The sequence below is a fragment of the Amyelois transitella genome, chromosome 30 (genome assembly GCF_032362555.1).
Source record: "Amyelois transitella isolate CPQ chromosome 30, ilAmyTran1.1, whole genome shotgun sequence".
Classification (NCBI taxonomy): Eukaryota; Metazoa; Arthropoda; class Insecta; order Lepidoptera; family Pyralidae; genus Amyelois; species Amyelois transitella.
The window spans coordinates 4,566,780-4,584,364 of NC_083533.1; the positions used below are offsets into that span (position 1 = coordinate 4,566,780).

Here is a 17,585-nt window from a genome sequence, read left to right on the forward strand (position 1 = left end):
CGCTATATTTGTGCGTTATCAACTGACCTAATCTCTTTGAAATTTTTCATATAAAGTTTTTACTAATCTTATAAGTATATTATTAAAAGTCTGGAGAGGGACATAGGGTACTTTTAATCCCGGTAAAAATTTTTGTTCCCGTGGGATTTGCGAAAAGTCGCTGGTTAAAGCTAGTGTATAATAAACTTGGAATTCTTCTCTCAAGCAACTTTATTTATATCTAAATTTCAATTCCATCATTATGAGCCACATTAGTATTTAAGTACCTACTTAACTTAAAGTGACCTTTCAGTCTTTTAGATTGCTGGCTCTGTCTATCACTTAAGAAATAAAGACGTGTTTAAATAAGTTTATGTATCCTACTAATATTATAAATGCGAAAGTTCGTGAGTACCTATGTCAGTAAGGATGTTTGTTACTCTTTCACGCAAAAACTACTGAACCGATTAGGATGAAATTTGGTATGTGGGTAGCTGAAGACCCAGAATAACATATACCTAGTCTACTTTTTATCCCGGAGTTCCCGCGGGATTGATTCCACGCGGACGTAGTTGCGAGCGGCCTCTAGTTTATTATAATTCGAAATGCTTTTGAGATTGTTAAGTTGGCACTCACGTTACATACATACATACATATGGTCACGTCTATATCCCTTGCGGGGTAGACAGAGTCAAGGGTCTTGAAAAGACTGAATGGCCACGTTCAGCTATTTGGCTTAATGATAGAATTGAGATTCAAATAGAGACGGGTTGCTAGCCCATCGCCTAAAAAACAATCCCAAGTTTGTAAGCCTATTCCTTAGTCGGCTTTTACGACATCCATGGGAAAGAGATGTAGTGGTCCTATTCTTTTTTGTTTTGGTGCCGGGAACTACACGGCACTCACGTTACTAACGACATTTCTTAAAAGCTTGATTTTAACTTACCAATTTTACTTTCAAGAGTGGCGTCTCTGTGATATCTGTAATAAATAAAAATAAATTATTAACCTGCCCAATTTTCTATAATAGTAATCCTACTAATATTATAAATGCGAAAGTTTATGAGTATGTCAGGATGTCAGTATGGATGTTTGTTACTCTTTCACGCAAAAACTACTGAACCGATTACGACGAAATTTGGTATGTAGGTAGACCCAGAATAAATAACATATAGGCTTTTTATCCCGGAGATTGATTGTTTGTTAAGTTATGGTAGGGTTTCTACGCGGACAAAGTCGCGGGCGGCCTCTACTCTATTATATAACACTAGTTTACAAAATTCCACTTTTTGTCAGTTGCCGTGATTTAGATGGTTGATAGTGTTTAGTTATGACTCGTTTATGTCAAATCTACCCTTAAAATTTTTCGTGCAGCTCGAGTTACTTTGTTTATGATTTTTATCATTTGTGCTTATTTGTTTACCGATAAAGTACGTTTTTTATTGTATTATAAATAATATCTTAAGTTTTTGCAACTTACAAACCAGACGATTGGCTTTTATTCATTGACAGCTCAAAACGTAGTCTAAAGTGTATTCTGTTACATAACGGAATTAAATATGCTGGAGTACCTATTGCCCACAGTACAAAGTTAAAGGAAGAATATTGTAACATCTAGTTAGTCATGGATAAAATACAATGACCATCAGTGGCAAATTTGTGTTGATTTAAAAATGGTGAACATTCTTCTCGGTCAACAAAGTGGCTATATTAAGTTTCTCTGTTTTTTTTTGCCTTTGGGACAGTAGAGCTAAACTAGAGCATTGGGTGAGAAGAGTTTGGCCTTTAAGAACAAATATGATGCCTGGAAAGCACAATATAATTCAGAGTTCACTAGTAGCTCGTGACAAAATTATACTTCCACCATTACACATTAAGCTGGGAATCATGAAACAGTTTGTTAAAGCACTAGATAAAAAAGGGAAGTGCTTTTCATACATTTGCCAAAAATTTCCTCGGCTCACTATGGAGAAGATTAAAGCCAAAATATTTGATGGCCCCCAAATTAGACAACTCTCAAAAGATATTCAATATAAAAAATCTATGAGTGAGCTAGAACTAAGGGCTTGGACAGCTTTTGTCTCTGTGATGCAGAATTTTCTCGGAAACAAAAAATCGGAAAATTATGTCGAGCTTGTAGAAGACCTTCTTTTACAATAAAAAATATGGGGTGCAATATGAGCATAAAACTCCACTTCCTTCATAGTCACCTGGACGGGTTTCCGGAAAATTTAAGGGATATGAGCGAAGAGCAAGGAGAGCGTATGCATCAAGACTTACGAGTCATGGAAGAGCGTTATCAGGGTTTTTTGGATAAGAATACGATGTCTGACTATTGTTGGTCTCTGATACGCCATTTTCCTAAATCTACACATCAGAGAAAAGCTTTGAAACGAAGTTTTGTAGAAGCCAATGATTAATTTAATTTTTTAATAAATAATTTCTTATTAAATTCATGTTTTATTTCTGTTTTTACGTCATAGCTGAAACTCAAAAACTAGAGCTGATAAAAAAAATATGTTTATATATTTGAAATATGCATACCATATAAAGTTAGCAACAGCTAAAATTATTTTGGCAACAGATATACTGTAAACTAGTGTAATGAGCGAGGCCTATCAGTCTTTTCAAGACTGTTGGCCCTGTCTACCCCACAAGGGATATAGACGTGACCATATGTAGGTATGTAGGTATGTATGTATTAAAAAATACACTGTGTACAAACCTCTGTGGTTTTAAACAGTTTTTTTCACTTGTTTCATTAAACAGAAATTACTTTTAAAAGTCGGGTTCGAATCCCGGCAAGGGCGTGATGAGAAATTCTCTGATTGGTCTGGGTCTTGGATGTTTATCTATATAAGTATTTATTATAAGATATAGTATCGTTGAGTTAGTATCTCGTAGCACAAGTCTCGAACTTACTTCGAGGCTAACTCAATCTGTGTAATTTGTCCCGTACATATTTATTTAATTTTTTTAATAATCAGATAATTCGTTCAAATAACAATCTAAACTTTTATTCATTATTATGGGACACTTCAATATCACCTAATAATTGTCATATCTTTTGGTTTAACAACATTGGTTGACGTCAAATAAATTACTTAAAACTAAGTTTACTGCCGCTTCCAAGGCGTCAGTGCAGAAGAAGAGGTTTTTAAGTTATGTTTTAAAATAATTATTTGAAACCTACAAAATTGACTACTAATAAAATAAATGTCACATAACTATAAGAGCAACTCACACTTGACCGGTTTTTTAACGTGTTTGTAAATTACAAAAAAAAATATACCCATATTAATGTCTAGACATAAAAAAAAAAACTGCAGGAGAGAGTTAGACTACAATACATACAGACGAATAGACATATTGGTAAGAGACAACGCTATATGATAGACAGAGACAGTCACTCCCCACATGTGTCATTTGTGTTTTTTTTTTAATGCGACGTTGCCGTTCCGCTGCGGGGCAGAGTGAGAGCGCTATGAAAGTGTCAATTGATTCATTTTAGCAATGAAATGAGTGATGGATGCTAAAACGTGCATGTGTTTAAATTATTCGAGGCACTGTCTGCCCCGTAGGAGGTTAAGATGTCAAACATACACATATTATAAAGTCAATCTATTTTTTCTGTCTGTCTGTATATAGGTATGCTCTAATCTCGGAGAGATGTGGACGGATTTTGTTCCCGTTGGAAATTAAGGAGAGATTTTTTAGAAAGGTTTTTTTTTATTAAATGCTACTCGTGCAAAGTCAGGGCGGGTCGCTAGTAAGTACTTACATTCATATAATCACCTCTATATCCCTTAAAGGGTAGACATAGCCAATAGTATTGAAAGGACACATTCAGCTGTCAGTATTAAGAAGTCCTGAGATCATAAATTACCTAAGTGGTCAGTAATTTTAATGAAAATTCAAAGACCAAGTTTAAGAGCCAAATATAAAAGCCATAGATTTGAAGAAGAAAGAAAAGCCGTGTGGTTCCTTGCACCAATAGAAAAAAAATAGGACCACTCCATCTCTTTCCCATGGATGTCGTAAAAGGCGACTAAGAGATAGGTTTATAAACTTGAGATTTTTTTCTGTTTATCTTTTTCTTATGGTGCAATAAAGAGTTTATCTATCTACGAGTATCTGTCTATTGTTTTGGCGATAGGATGGCGACATCCATGAGAAAGAGATGGGGTGGTCCTATTCTAAAGTGCTGGAAACCACACGGCACTTAAGAAGAATTCTAAAAGCAGAATATCCAGTAATAAATTAATATAATTCCCATAATTTTTAAAACCTTAAATCAGACAATAATCCTCAAATTTATGGGCTCAGTATTATCACTTTTGTTGTTTAAATGTATTGACTGCTAGTTTTTACACGCAGTTTCACCCGCGTGTACCTATTAAGCGCCATTTACCAAAAAGCGACGAATTAAACACTACTACAAAAAACGTCGAATCGAGCGTCACCTACAGAAAAGTACAGCTTTTCGAAAATCCCACGGGAACTATAGTTTTTACCGGGATGAAAGGTATGCCCTTCTCCAGACTCTTAATTATATATACATAAGTGCTATTTCAAGATGATTAGTTCGATAGATAGCACGTGAAGAAGTTACAAATAAATTAACTCACTTTCGCATTCAGGTTTAAAATTTGATGTAAATTTAAAATAAAATTTCAATGAAGACGGACATCAGACCTATGAGTAACTATTTCTCCATATATACATACATACATACATATGGTCACGTCTATGTCCCTTGCGCGGTAGACAGAGCCAACAGCCTTGAAAAGACTGAATGGCCAGGTTCAGCTATTTGGCTTAATGATAGAATTGAGATTCAGATAGCGACAGGTTGCTAGCCCATCGCCTAAAAAAGAATTCCAAGCTTGTAAGCCTAAGTATCTTTTAGTCGCCTTTAACGACATCCATGGAATAGTTGTAATGAAGGTGAATATACAACAAAATAAGTCAAAGCAAAATAAAAAAAAAATAAGTCAACATAAGATACCCGATGGGAAGGTACACTGGTTTAATATTAGGTGGGACAACTACTACAACTACTCTTTACAACGTTTATATGTAAGGACAATAAGTCCTTATATTCCTTAAAAAAATTATGTCCTCTCTGGCTATATCATTCGCCTATCACCAAATTAGTTACCAAGTTATTATATTACACATATCGTGTCTATACGGATAGGCAGATAAGTGAATGACCGCGATCGTTTCATACGGCCTTGGCGGCTACGTCATCCAGTCAGTCTTTTTTTGCGTGCACTACTTTTGGAAGAATAGCCGGCCGTGCCTTTGGCTTACATAGATGACTTTTTAGTGAATTTTCATATCCGCATTCTAATTAAAGTAGATTAAAAAATTTAAAATCACCACTAAATATTATAAAGCCACCTATTTCCTCTGTGTGTATGTATGTGCTTATCTCAAAAAGTTGTGGACGGATTTTGTTCCTGTTTGTAAAGTTGGAAAGAGGTTGTTTTTTTTTCAGAGAAAGTTTATATCTATAAATGCTACCCGTAAGAAGCCGATTTTAATAAATTTAAATAAAATTATCTAAACTAAAACTTCACCAAAAGTAGGTCAAATTTTTTGAGATAAAAGAACCAGACAGGCCCAGCTAAATAAAGACTAGTAGTAATCAATTTAAACAGAATAATTTTATTTTTAGACAATTTATTAATAACCATGAATTTGGTTTCAATGTTTATTTTAATAAACCGGTCAAGTTCGAGTTGTATTCGGCCGCTGTAAAAGTGTCCTATACATTCGAAACTTTTCAAAGTAAAAATACATATATATTATTTTTCTTTATTGTAAGCTTACTCTGTCTCTGTGGCTAGCAGTTGGCTGTTATTTTTTTCCTAATAATTGTTACTTCTTAAACGTACTACCTTGTTTGTAAAAAAAATGTCAAAAACACAAGACTGATTTTAAAATCAATGGATCTTCAGGAGTGGGTAGGAGACATTCCAAAGGCAAAAATCTAGTTAGTTTATACATATTATCACGTCTGTATCCGTTGCGGGATAGACAGAGCCAACAATCTTGAAAAGACTGATTGGCCACGTTCGGCTATTTAGCTTAATGATATAATTGAGATTCAAATAGTGACAGGTTGCTAGCCAATCGCCTAAGAAGAATCCCAAGTTTAAAAGCCTATCCCTTAGTCGCCTATTATGACATCCATGAGAAGAGATGGAGTGGTCCTATTCTTTTTTCTATTTGTGCTAGGAACCACACGGTTTTCTAATGTGCCTGGAACCATACGGCACAGCGGCATAATTATTATCATCAGAGACTATTGGCTCTGTCATCCCGTAAGGGATAAAAAGACGTGTGTTTCCAATCTAGTATAAATTGTTAGTAAGTATTTGTATAGGTACTTAACTTCAAATTTGACACTTTTCATCCAGAAACACATACATCTTTGGACCTAAAATTGTTTTTTTATTTAATATTAGAGGCCGCGCGCGACTTCGTCGGCGTGGAATCAATCCCTCGGGAACACCGGGATAAAAAGTAGCCTATATGTTATTCTGGGTCTTCAGCTACCTACATACCAAATTATATCGTAATCGGTTCAGTAGTTTTTGCGTGAAAGAGTAACAAACATCCATACTGACATCCTGACATACTCACAAACTTTCGCATTTATAATATAGTAGGATTTACAGGTAACCTGGAAGATATGCTTTTAGTCATAAGATCGCGTTTTGCTGCTATGTTTTAATACATTAATACATTGGTTCCCGACACCAATAGAAAAAGGAATAGGACCACTCCTTCTCTTTCCCATGGATGTCGTAAAAGGTGACTAATAGATAGGCTTGTGAACTTGGGATTATTCTTTTACCTGTCACTATGAAGCGAAGGAAGTATGCAGAGATCGTGGCAAGTGGAAAGAGGTAGTCTCTGCCTACCCCTCCGGGAAAGAGGCGTGATTTTATGTATGTATGTAACTATTTGAATCTCAATTCTATCTTAAAGCCAAATAGCTGAACGTGGCATATCTAACGTGGCATATCAGTCTCTTCAAGACTGGCTCTGTCTACCCCGCAAGGGATAAAGACGTGATTATATGTATGTATTTATGATTTTAACCCATTGGGATGCGGGACTCTAAACATTACATAACCAATAGATGAGACGGATATAAGATCTCTTGTAAAGATTGATAGCTTTGCATTTTAATTAATTCTGTTGCATAAAAACGTGTATGGACCGGTGTTAGAGTGGCGGTCTCGGCGCCAGACGGGCGCCGGTTCGAATTCGTTTAAGTATAATAAGTATCTACATAATTTTCGAAGAAAGTAAGTATAAGTATCTACTTATACTTACTTTCTTCGAAAATTATTTTACGATTCCGTATTGTAATTTTATTCAATACCTACGTACATGCATAAAGTGGGAAGAGGTAGTCTCTGCCTACTCCTACAGGAAAGAGGCGTGATTTTATGTATATATATTATTCAATGTAAGTAAAATTTTAGTTTGCAAAACTAAAATTTTACTTACATAGGTATACGAGAATAACCTTAAAAATTGTGAAATGAGTGTGTTTTTTTTTTGGGGCGATGCGCTTGAAACTTTTCACTATATATACCTACATACATACATATGGTCACGTCTATATCCCTTACGGGGAAGACAGAGCCAACAGTCTTGAAAAGACTGAATGGCCACGTTCAGGTATTTGGCTTAATGATAGAATTGAGATTCAAATAGTGACAGGTTGTTAGCCCATCGCCTAAAAGAGAATCCCAAGTTTGTAGGTAAGCCTAACTCTTAGTCGCCTTTTACGACATCCATGGGAAAGAGACTTTTCACTATTTGAATCACAATCCTGTTATAAAGCTTTACAGCTGAACGTGGCCTTTTAGTCTTTTCGAGACTTCTGTCAGAATCTGTCATTTCAAATTTCAGAGGAGTAGACAGAGCCAACAGTCTTTAAAAGCCACGGTCAGCTGTATGGCTTAATGATAGAATTGAGATTCAAATAGTGACAGGTTGATAGCCCATCGCCTAAAAGAAGAATCCCAAGTTTATTATACTTTCCCTTGACTGACTTTACAATAATGAAAATACCCTTATCCAATAAGACATGATCTAATAAGATTAAGAAGTAGTAGGTACATCACTAACGATGAATTTCAATTCTATCATTAAGCCAAATAGCTGAACGTGTCCATACAATCTTTTCAAGACTGTTGGCTCTGTCTACCCCGCAAGGGATATAGACGTGATTATATGTATGTATGTATGTAAGTTAGCTTATTGGACACAACAAATCTTCTTCTTCTTGGCTATTGTTGCATCGGTCCCGGTTGCATCCTCACCACTCTGGAGAGGAGCCCGGGGTATGCCTTTGACCATGGATCCTGGATTGGATAAGTCAGACTTTCACACGAAGCGACTCCCGTCTGACCTCCGCAACCTTTGCAGGGGAAACTAACTCATATTGGACATGATGTTTATTTGCAAACCCATAAAAGACTAGATAGAGTTAAACAATTTAGCCGTGTGGTTCCCGGCACCAATAAAAAAAAAAGGAATAGGACCACTCCATCTCGTTCCCATGGATGTCGTAAAAGGCGACTAAGGAATACACTTTTAAACTTGGTATTCTTTTTTTAGGCGATGATCTAGCAACCTGTCACCATTTGGGTCTCAATTCTATCATCAAGCCAAAAAGCTGAACGTGGCCTCCTATCAGCCTTTTTGGGACTGTTCGCTCTGTTTACCCCGCAAGGGATATAGACGTGACTATATTATGGATGTAATTTTTTGTAAGTACAAGTACCTTATGCGTTAAAAAGTATACTAATAAAAATCATGCAAATTACAAATATTCCTTTTCCTACTGAACATACATACATACATAGGTACATAAAATCACGCCTTTTTCCCAGTGAAAAATGCAGAGACTACATCTTTCCACTTGCCACGATCTCTGCATACTTCTTTCGCTTCATCCACATCCCAACTAATACCTTAAATGCGGTAGTAACTCTGTCTGTCTGTAACGCTTTCGCGCCTAAACCACTGCACCTATTTTGATGAAATTTGGTACAGAAATAGAGATGAGCCTGAGGAAGACCATAGACTACTTTTGATTGCGAAAAAGAAACCACGCCGCCGACGTCGCGGACAGAAGCTAGTTAAAAAAATATGTTATCAATTTGTCACATTCCGCCGAAGGGCCCGCGCGGTTGCCGTCCCGTGCGAAGGGTGGGAGACGCCACTCGCGCGCACGTCATTGGCCCGTTTCAAATTCGAACGCATCTGCTGCAGTCGAAATGCGCCAGAATCATAGAACACTCTATTGGTCTATTCAAATTCGGAACATTATGTTGCCATTGGCTCTTTTAGGGCGCTCTATGGTTGGGTGCAACCATTTTTTATGGCACGGGAATCAAACCGTTATGTGGCCAGTGTTTTTTTGGAGTTATTTCGTTTTTTTTTTTTAAAGTAGATATTTGGTTGGACGGCCGCTGGATTTTTTGTGTCGATCCTCACATACAGGTAGCTATGGGCGGGGTCAATGTAAATGCTTTACATATTTTTTTTTTAAATGATTTCTAGGAATTCCTAAGGTGTTTCAAATCTTTCTCCTAATAGTTTAAGTTCCCATTGGACGGATACCATATAATGTTTACATGCTGATAATTTGTTATTTATAGTGGTAAATGGATTAGTTGATTTATTGCTGATTATGTTTTTGGTGAGATAAAAAGGGCATTTAGCCAAAGGTAATTTTTTATACAACATTATATATGTTAGTTTTGTTACTTATCTAAATGTTATGTCACATAGTTTGGCTTTTAATTTAAATTTTAATTAAAAAAAGAATACATTTACTCTACTAAAGTTTTCTCTACAAACTCTGCTGTAACTTATGTAGAGATCACAATACATCTAGTCACATAAAATGGATTTTATTTTTTTATTTAATAATGCAGTAACTAGTTGCGAGTATGTAGGTAAACCTTTCAATAATAAATCTAATCTTTTAATTTTTTTTTTCTTAAAGGTAAAGGTCATATTAAAAAGGTTCTATTAGTACTTATTTAGGCACTTTTCTGTGCGTGACTCCGGAAGTTTTTAATGCATAAATAAATATTATTTGTAGCGCCATTGCATATAAAATTATATTTTTTATTATTTATATTTCATAAAAATCAATTAATCATAACGATGTATTCTCTCGTCCACATTTCTATTCTAAGTTTGGATAATTGTAAAGTTGACGTTATTGAGGAAAATGTTGCAGTGCAGTTTGTTGCCGCTTCATCTGCACTGACGCTTTGGAAGCGGCAGTAAACTTAGTTTTCAGTAATTCATTTGACGTCAACCAATGCTGTCAAAAACCAATAGATATGGTAATTATTAAGTGACGTAAAATGTCCTATAGGTATTATTGTATAATTTTTTTTGATTTACAAGTTACTCTTTCAAGCATTGACCCTCTATTTTGACCTATTATTTTATATTATATTATACCTAAATGAAAATCTACATTAATCAATAAGAAAAAAAAAGTAAGAGATCTAAGGTCATGTCCAATTATAGTTTTACTTTCGAGAAAAAAATTAAGAGAAGTACCTAACATAAGTACAAAAAACTTAGCCAATCCACATCCAAAAATATACCTAATAAAATTGTAACTAACCAATGTCTGAAAAATATTGGCAAAAAATCTATAGGAGGAATCTATGAAAACTGTGAAATCTTTGCTTGCGCGATTTAGACTTTTCGCTGTTCTTTGACTATTGTCACGCGACGATTTGTTGTTTTATGACGTAATTAGAGATATCGCCACAGCAGTGTAGAACCCAAAAAAAATATGATTTCAAGAATTTCTGTCTTTCTGTCTGTCTATATGTTTGTGCTCCCATCACGCGAAAACAATTGCTCCGATTTTAATGCGCGGTTTTCTCTGATAGGTATATTAAGATTGGTCTGACTTAAAAACTGGTATAAAAAATCTCCCTCCCACCCCTCAAAAGGCTGCAATACAAGGGGTCAGATTTTATGTATAAAAACGAAGTCGCGGACAACAACTTGTTGCTTATAAGACTAGTAAATACATACATACTTATAGACACATCTATATTCACTGAGGGGTAGACAGAGCCGGCAGTCTTGAAAATAATTATACGCCAAATTCATCTGTTTGGCTTAATGATAGAATTGAGATTCAAATAGTTACAGGTTGCTAGCACACCGCCCATAAAAAAAGAATCCCAAGTTTATAAGCATATCCCTTAGTCGCCTTTTACGACATCCATGGGAAAGTGATGGAGTGGTCCTATTCTTTTTTCTATCGGTGCCGGAAACCACACGGCAACGGTTATAGGTAGCTGTATGTATGTATGTATGTTAGTATGTATTGTCCGGTTGCGAACAAATAATGTCATCATTATACTTTGTTATCAGTGCAATATATTGCAACGTGATAACGGAACGATGACCTCGGCCTTTATTATGAGGACCGTCGAGCGAACATCAGCTAATTATACATACATACATACATAAAACCACGCCTCTTTCCCGGAGGGGTAGGCAAAGACTACCTCTTTCCACTTGCCACGATCTCTGCATACTTCCTTCGCTTCATCCACATTCATAACTCTCTTCATGCAAGCTCGGCGGTTTCGGGTACTTTTGACCTGACCCTTTACCAGGACGTCCTTAATTTGATCAAGATACGTTTGTCTAGATCTTCCCACTCCGACCTTTCCCTCCACACTCTCCTTGTATATCTGCTTAGTCAACCTGCTTTCATTCATCCTCTCCACATGACCGAACCATCTCAACATTTTCTATTCCTGTAACTACATCTTCTTTCACATCACAACATTCCCTTATCACGCTGTTCCTTATCCGGATAAGGAACAGCGTGTCAGTATGGATGTTTGTTACTCTTTCACGCAAAAACTACTGTACTGATTACGATGAAATTTGGTATGTAGGTAGCTAAAGACCCAGAATAACATATAGGCTATGTTTCCATGCGGACGAAGTCGCGGGCGGCCTCTAGTAGATACATAATTCAAATTCAAAATTCAACATTTTTATTCATTACTATGGGACATTTCAAACATCTATACTGATATTATAATGCTGAAGAGTCTGTATTTTTGTACACGCTACTCTCATGAACTGCTGGTTTGAATTGATGAATTGAAAAATATTTTTGTGTTAATAGACCATTTATCAAGGAAGGATTTAGGCTATATAACATCACGCTGCAACTATTAGGAGCGAAGAAATAATGGAAAACGTGAAAATAACAGGGAAAATTATTCATCCTTGAGGGCTTCAATTATGCCCAAAATAACAATTCCAAAAAAGCTGACAAAGTCGCGGGCACTTTCATATCTTTCGGCATTGTCATATTTTTGGGTTACACAACATTGGTTGGCGACAAAAAAATCACTCTAAACTAAGTTTCCAGCCACTTCCAAAGTGTCAGTGCAGAAGAAGCGGTAGCAGAAATCAGAATCAGAAAATATATATTAGAACAAATTTAGAACAAATTAGAACAAATATATTTTTTATCATTAATGCAAAGTAAGTAAGTAAGTAATGTTAATTAACCTTATAAAAATAAATAGCATTTTGGTTTACTATTGGCCCCACACTAGGCAAGAATGCCTGTCCTGTGGCAGCCGTTATTGCTTAACAAACATTGAAAAATAAATCAGACTACCGGCAATAAAAGTTTAAATTAATAATAAAAAGAGGAAACATAAAAACTTATAAATTAGTATAAAACGAAATACAAAAGTGCTTATCAATCTATAAACGTTTTGCTAATATAAAACAGAATAACAATAATAATCTGGCATAGCAAGCAAATATTAATAACAACAAGATCACTAATCGTACCCGTAAAAGTGCATTAGATTCATTAAACTCATTTTAAAATGCGCAGGAATTCTTCTGTGTAATCATAATTCCATGGAAGTATTAATGAAAAAATAAGGGATTTGGCTTTAGCAACAGAATTCTCTTTTATGTTACATATTTTGCAGATTTTATTATAAATAAAAGGGGATGCAAACTGAGTGAAACGGCGAGCAAAAGTCGTGTTGACTAGGGGAGCATATATTTTGAAGACTCGTTTTTTTAGTAGTTGGGGATAGTCAGGTGCTTGTATAACATGCCGATGAGTATCTAAAGCAATTTTTAGAATATATAGCTTACGCACACTCAAAACATTTGCATCGTTATACAGGGACACTGTGGGATAGAGGATAGGTTTACGAAACATAGTTTTGAGTATGGCTCTCTGTGTTCTCTCGATATTTATCATGTAACATGAAGAAGCACCACCCCAAATGGAGATACAATATGTAAGAATCGATTCGCATAACGCTAGATACACAGTGGTTAACAAACGTCTATTAGCGGATTCTCTAAGGAGTTTCATGATGTGAATGATTTTTCGCAATCTCTTACATGTGATGTCGATATGAGAAGCGAATGATAATTTTTCGTCGAGAATAACTCCCAAATATCGCACAGAACATGATCTTTCGATTGACCCACAGGCACAATTAAGATTGCCACTTCCTGGTAAACTGTTGCAACTATGAATTGTCACTTCTGGAATGTCGACAGGAGCTGAAGCGGCTGTTTTGTGAAAGCAAAGAAGCTTCGACTTTTGGGCATTTAAGGTTAGAACGTTGTTTTTTAGCCAGTTTGAAATGGTCGCCAAGCCATTGTTTACATTCTCAAAGCAATTTTTCCAATTCGAGCCTGTAAAAAGGATTGCGGTATCATCTGCATAACATATAATTGAGGCTTGTGGAAGATCAAGTGATGCTAAACTATTTATGTAAACCAAAAATAGGGTGGGTCCCAGAATACTGCCCTGTGGCACACCGAATGAAACAGATTGTATGCCACTAACGCTCGAATCAACTTTTACACACTGTCGTCTTCCATTCAAACAACTAGAAAACCATCTAAGTGCTGTACCTCTGACCCCCATTTGCTCTAACCTTCGCACCAGTATAGGGATGGAGACGGTGTCAAAGGCTCTTGAAAAATCAAGAAAAACTCCAGAACAGGGCCGACCAGTGTCTAAATGAGATACGACAGTGTCTGTGAGAAGGGACAGCAAACTGCACTGTAGCATTTTCTTCTTTATAATCAACTTTTCTTCCCTAATAGGGAAAACAGAGCCGGCAGTCTGGATAAGACATACATACATATAATCACGTCTATATCCCTTGCGGGGTAGACAGAGCCAGTTCTGAAAAGACTGATAGGCCACGTTCAGTTGTATGGCTTTATGACGGATCTTAGCTTCAAATAGTGACAGGTTGCTAGACTATAGTTTAAAAAAAATCCCATATTTATAATCCTTTCCCTTAGTCTCCGTTTACGACACACGTACACTGTAATTTTCCTTACTCTACATTATAAATATGTGTGCTATACTAATCAGTGGTAGGTAGGTACCTATAAGGATTTATTCAAAAATCACATGTTGGATTCTTTTTTAGGCGATGGGCTAGCAACCTGTCACTATTTGAATCTCAATTCTATAATTAATCCAAATAGCTGAAAGTGGTCATTCGGTCTTTTTACGACTGTTGGCTCTGTCTACCCCGCAAGGGATATAGAACGATATATCTAAATCAAAAAATTTCCAATGCAAGAAAATGATCGTGAAAGATTGCCTAATTATTTTTAACTTACAGCATGTAAATATCACTTACATGCTGTTTTCAAAAGTCACGCAAGGCCAAGCCAACAATTGAGATATAGGATAGGTTCCGGCTGCATAAATATAATAATGCCTATTTCCATTACGGGGTAGACAGAGCTAACAATTTTGTAAAGACAAAAAGGCCACGTTCTTCAAGGTGTCATGACGGAATTCTTGAGATATAGGATAGGTTCCGCCTGCATAAATATAATAATGTCTATATCAATTACGGGGTAGACAGAGCCAACAATTTTGAAAAGACAAAAAGGCCACGTTCTTCAAGGTGTCATGACGGAATTCTTGAGATATAGGATAGGTTCCGCCTGCATAAATATAATAATGTCTATATCCATTACGGGGTAGACAGAGCTAACAATTTTGAAAAGACAAAAAGGCCAGGTTCTTCAAGGCTTCCTGACGGAATTCAGATTCAAATAGTGACAGGTCGCTAGCCCATCGTCTATTCTCTCTCTTTAAAAATAATTCTAAATTACGAGTACCTAATAATGTTTTTTTCTTAAATTTATTCTTACTTAGGACGTCCTGGTAAAGGGTCAGGTCAAGAGTACCCGAAACCGCCGAGCTTGCATGAAGAGAGATATGAATGTGGATGAAGCGAAGGAAGTAAGTAAGTACCTAAGTAAGTACGCAGAGTTCGTGGCAAGTGGAAAGATGAGTTTCTGCCTTCCCCTCCGGGAAGAAACGCGTGATTTTATGTATTTAGGTATATATTTTTTCAAGATATCTATTCTCATACAATTTTGACGATTTGTAAAGTAATGGAACATATACCTATATTAAAAAGCTAAGAATCATTAACATTAGAAAAGCTGAAAGTTTTTGATTAGGTATATTTTGAAACAAAATTTATTAAATCTAAATGTCGTAAGAAGCGACAGAGGGATAGGGATTCTAGCATCAAGCCTAACAGCTGAACGGGGCCTGTCAGTCTTTCAAGACTGCCAGCTCTGTCTACCCCGCAAGGGATATAGACGTGATTATATGAATGATATTTTCTTAGAATTCTAGGTTTCCTGAAATATTCAGGTAGATAAAATCGATAAAGAACCTTTGATCGCAAGGAAGTTACTTTGGAGGGAGGGGGAGCGAGACGCCCATTATCCAAAATGGCGTTCATGATGTAACAATTAAAATTACATTGTAAAATTGAAGCACACATCAATTTCATACGAGGAAATATGGTTAACAGCTGGTCAAATACATGTTTTATAGGTTAGGTCTTACTATATGACAGCGGTAGAAAATAAAGGTGTATAAAATGCATTGTCTTTAAGACAGGCCCATATGATAAGTGCATATAATTAATTTACATGTTGTTATGTACTCAGTTTTTATTATTTTTTAAGATATTTTAATGTTATGAATAATAAAAAAAATCAGACAAAGAAAAAAGGTGTGTCAAAAACCATAGAAATACATGACACGTTCGTACATTAAAAAAAATGGTAGAGACCTCGAATTAAAAATGACAAAGTCGAATATGGAATACCGAAAAATTATTCTAAAAAAAAAAAAAAAGAAATTGGAAAGCGCTCACCTCGCATACGGAATACGGATCCAACATGGCGTCGGACAAAGGACCGTTCGAAAACTGAAATCCTAATTTCAAATTATTATTTTTTTTCTCATCTCATCCGTTTCGTTCGCGACTTTACCGAGCACAGGAAACGAATTTATGATGCCAAATCCGTAATGATTTTTGCATTTTTTTTAACCGCTGCAGCCGCGCGGTGCATTCAGACGGATGCACTGGAAAGTACTGACCTAGGGCTGCTCGGTGCAACAGCGCAGGGCATACTCACAAACAGAGCTAACTCACACACGCTCAACAAATGCATATACCAACATGCATCGCTGTGGCGTTCAATACCTTAGCAACAGGGACAGTTTTTACCGATTTCGAAAAGAAAGTACTTACGTTGGTACTGAATTAATTGATCTTGTGAAATCGGACATCGTTTTGCCGCGATTCAAGTTTTTTTTTTTTTAATTTATTTTGCGATCAAAGACTGCTTTCTTTAGGGTCAAAGCTTTGAGGCGTAGATAAGCATTCAAGGATACGTTTAGCAACTTACTTGCCTTTACTTGGATCGTTTAAAAGTAACTTTAATATAGCAAGCAATTAATTTAATTACTTCTCAATTCCATTAAGCCATCCACCTGAACGTAGCTGCTTGTATTTTCGAGACTGATGGCTCTGTCTAGACATAAAGGGATAAAGACGTAATGCTAATTTACCTAATTTTTACGGCCTCTGTGGCGCAGCGGTAGTGCGCTTGTCTGTGACTCCGAAGGTCCCGGGTTCGAATCCCGGCTAAGGCATGATGAGAAAATATTTTTTTCTGATTGGCCTGAGTCTTGGATGTTTATCTATATTAGTATTTATTATATAATATAGTATCGCTGGATTAGTATCTCGTAACACAAGTTTCGAACTTACTAAATTTTCTAACTCAATCTGTGTAATTTGTCCCGTATATATTTATTTATTTGTATATTAATTATTAATAAATCTAATAAAATGTAGAGTTTTAAAATGTTTTTTATTTTGTAATTTTATTTAAGAGGGATATCCTTTAATCGTGTCCTACGAATCTACACTAATGTAGAGTGGTATTTATAAAAGGCTGTCCCGACATCTACGCTTAGCCGCTCCCACTAAAATTAAACGAAGAGATGTGTAAACATTGCCGTGTGGTTCCCGGCACCAATAAAAAAAGAATGGGACCACTCCATCTCATTTCCCATGGACGTAGAGGCGACTTAGTGTAAGGCTTATAAACTTGGGTTTCTTATTTAAGGTGATGGGCTAGCAACCTGTCACTATTTGAATCACAACACTATCATA

General features: G+C 36.0%; 1 long non-coding RNA gene across 1 annotated transcript in view; it reads right to left on the minus strand.

Annotated features, from left to right (window-relative positions):
* LOC132903798 (uncharacterized) overlaps positions 1 to 17,585 on the minus strand; it is a 67,290-nt gene that overhangs the window by 26,167 nt on the left and 23,538 nt on the right. The window contains exon 2 of the long non-coding RNA XR_009657491.1: positions 926 to 960. This is a non-coding gene — a long non-coding RNA (uncharacterized LOC132903798). The remainder of the gene's footprint in view (positions 1 to 925; positions 961 to 17,585) is intronic.